The sequence below is a fragment of the Neovison vison genome, chromosome 11, assembly GCF_020171115.1.
Source record: "Neovison vison isolate M4711 chromosome 11, ASM_NN_V1, whole genome shotgun sequence".
Classification (NCBI taxonomy): Eukaryota; Metazoa; Chordata; class Mammalia; order Carnivora; family Mustelidae; genus Neogale; species Neogale vison.
The window spans coordinates 16131240-16134362 of record NC_058101.1 but is presented as its reverse complement, the minus strand read 5'-3'; the positions used below and the strand labels follow the sequence as shown (position 1 = coordinate 16134362).

Below are 3123 nucleotides of genomic sequence, written 5' to 3'. Positions count from 1 at the left end.
AACAATTGACACCTGAAAAGGGGAAATATATGACACTTAACGGCTGCCAAATATAGTCACTAGCCATGTACATAATAGTAATAATAATACCACCAATTAGACAATTAAGATGTATTTATCTAGGGGCGCCTGGGTGGCTCAGTAGGTTAAAACCTCTGCCTTCCGCTCAGGTCATGATCCCAGGGTCCTGGGATCGAGCCCCACATCAGGTTCCCTGCTCAGCAGGGAGCCTGCTTCCCCCTCTCTCTCTGCCTGTCTCTCTGCCTACTTGTGATCTCGGTCTGTCAAATAAATAAATAAAATCTTTTAAAAAATGTATTTGTTTATATGTTCTGAGATTTATGTCATTTCAATCTATACTGTAAAACATATACTAAAGTTTGCATCATTACACAAGCATCCCTGCTATAGGAATCCTGACCAAGCAGGAAATAACGGAGAGAACAACATCAGAACATAAATGTAGGTGTTGTAGGATAACAATTATTTTGTTAACATAACACTTTAATGCTTTTTACTTGAAGGCAGAATTTCAGTTTTATCTGTTTATTGAAATACACGATGATATTTTTGCGTATTTTGAACTAAATCATTTCTTGGAACACTGAACTTACCTAAATAGGCTGAAAACTGTGATAGGTCCTCAAAGGCATGATTTCTCTCCCAGGAAATCACTTATTCATTTAAAAAAAAAAAAAAGGGGGCACCTGGGTGGCATAGTGGGTTAAATCCTCTGCCTTCAGCTCAGGTCTTGATCCCAGAGTCCTGGGATCAAGCCCCAGATCAGGCTCTCTGCTCAGTGGGGATTCTGCTTCCTCCTTTCTCTCTCTCTCCCTCTCTCTGCCTACTTGTGATCTCTCTGTGAAATAAATAAATAAAAATCCTTTTTAATAAATACATAAATAAATAAATAAAACAAGTGAGCTAATGGATGCTCAACCTTTGATCTAATATACCTACATATTATTTCTTCCTTAAGTAGTTGTTAAATTAATTAATTATTAATTATCACAAGTTGCCAATGGCACTTTATCTTTTTCTTGACCGCATCCTTCTCTGCAGCTTCCTTGGCCCTTTTTGCCTGGATGCCGAAGAGCCAGATGTCGGTCCGGGCCATGCAAAGACTGGCGAAGCCCCGGAAGTTCCCAGAAGTCTGGAACGACTCGGATGCTCTCTGTCTACTGGACATTCCGTGGGGGGATGACCCGTCCTGGCAGCTGGGGAGCTAATCTGAGTTCTTCAGCAGCGCTGTCTCCCTTGCTGCGGGCTGAGGGCCTCCCCAGGGAAGAGGATGAGCTTGGAAAGGTATTGCTTCCGCTTCAGCCCTGCACAGCAGCCTGCAGGCATGTGGTGGACTTGCTCTACCTTCTTGCATCCACCGAGATCCCAATGGTCTGAGCAACCGTGTGGATGCCAGCCACCGGCAACTCCTCCAAGCTGAAGCCCCTGCCCGCTCGCACTTTGGTGTGATGCCTCCCCCTGGGCCCGAAGAGTCTGGACGCTGGGTGCGGGGCCACGGGGAGAAGAACCGGAGCTGCAAAGCACCCTGGGATGGTACTGGTTCTTTTTTTTTTTTTTTTTTCCCAATTTATTTATTTTCAGAAAAACAGTATTCATTATTTTTTCACCACACCCAGTGCTCCATGCAAGCCGTGCCCTCTATAATACCCACCACCTGGTACCCCAACCTCCCACCCCCCCCTCCCCCCCGCCACTTCAAACCCCTCAGATTGTTTTTCAGAGTCCATAGTCTCTCATGGTTCACCTCCCCTTCCAATTTACCCAAATTCCCTACTCCTCTCTAACGCCCCTTTATTTCAAAACCAAAAATACAACGACAAAATCAATAGATATATTTATCTCAATAAATTAGAGGACAATAATGTCTCATGTGTGGAGAAATCGAGAAGATAAAAAAAGTATAGGGGATTACAGAAGAAAAGGAAGCTGAAACTGAAAATAAAGGAAAGAAAATTTTCTCAGGAAAAGAGTAAAACTGATCATGAAGGAAATTAAAAAAGGAAGGCGCTATATAAAAGATGGCCCTGGAATTTTGTTAAAGAAATATGGTTTGTGCATGTGTTCGTGTTTTGTTTGTTTTGTTTTGTTTTCTCTGTATGTTTGACTTTCCAGCTACAGAGGGGTTTTTCACATCCACACCATTTGAACCAAACCGTTTTAGAAAACAGAAAACCGAGGTAGAAAAATTACTCTTTGGGCCAGTATTAGTGTAAAGCCCATTCCAAATCAATGTTATAGTGGCCTACCATACCACTCCTATCTCTCTCTCTTCCTCATATTCTTTGGGAGTATTTCTTTTCCGATTGCAAAATAAACTTGAAGATCGTGAAGCATTTTCTGGAATATTTCAAGCTTATTTTGGTTACGCCTCATGCTCCTCTCCAACCTGGCAAAGACATAACCATTACTGAAATGTCACTTCAAACATTTCAGTTCTTTCACAAAGCCAATAAGTAACTGAGTACAGACAGATAGTAAATAAACCCTTTGCAATCTGTCTCCGCCGCTTCCAATACCTTTCGTTAGACAGAAGCTTATGATCATGCTACATTCTTTAAAAAAAGTAAGGGGCAGACTGCAACGGGACAATGTCTTGGATTGTATGGATAGGCTGTGCTTAGTATTTTGGTGACCATGAAAATGGAGGACACCTTAAGTTACCCTCACCCTGTCCTGAAAAGATGGCGATTCATTGCTCGTTTTCAAAATAGTGATATTTTTCCAGCCCTTGGTGATCAAATGCAGAAAATACGTGAAATTTTGTACGTTGACTGTAACAAAAGAGAAAGGCCTGAATATTAGGATAGTACTTGAAGACACCGTCCTTGTGAATCAATTCGAAAAAAGTTTTATTTTGAATACCCTCACTCCAGTTTATAATTCTTCTATTGTCATTAAATAATCACACATGTTTATAATTATTTTTATCAATTTACCAGGTAAATTTCTGTTGAAAAGCACATTACATAGAACAGATGTGGAAGGCATTTTGCTGGTTTACTAGCCAAGTGCTAGAGCAATGGTGACACCTAGTGGAAGAAGAGCAAAACTGGTAAAATAATCCTTGTGGCTATTCAATTTTCATAGATCCTCAGCCGCTAT

At 41.2% G+C, this 3123-nt stretch overlaps 1 pseudogene; it reads right to left on the bottom strand.

Moving 5' to 3' along the window:
• Positions 1 to 994: 994 nt before the first annotated feature.
• On the bottom strand, positions 995 to 2714 carry LOC122890180 (annotated as a pseudogene).
• Between the last annotated feature and the right edge of the window lie 409 nt (positions 2715 to 3123).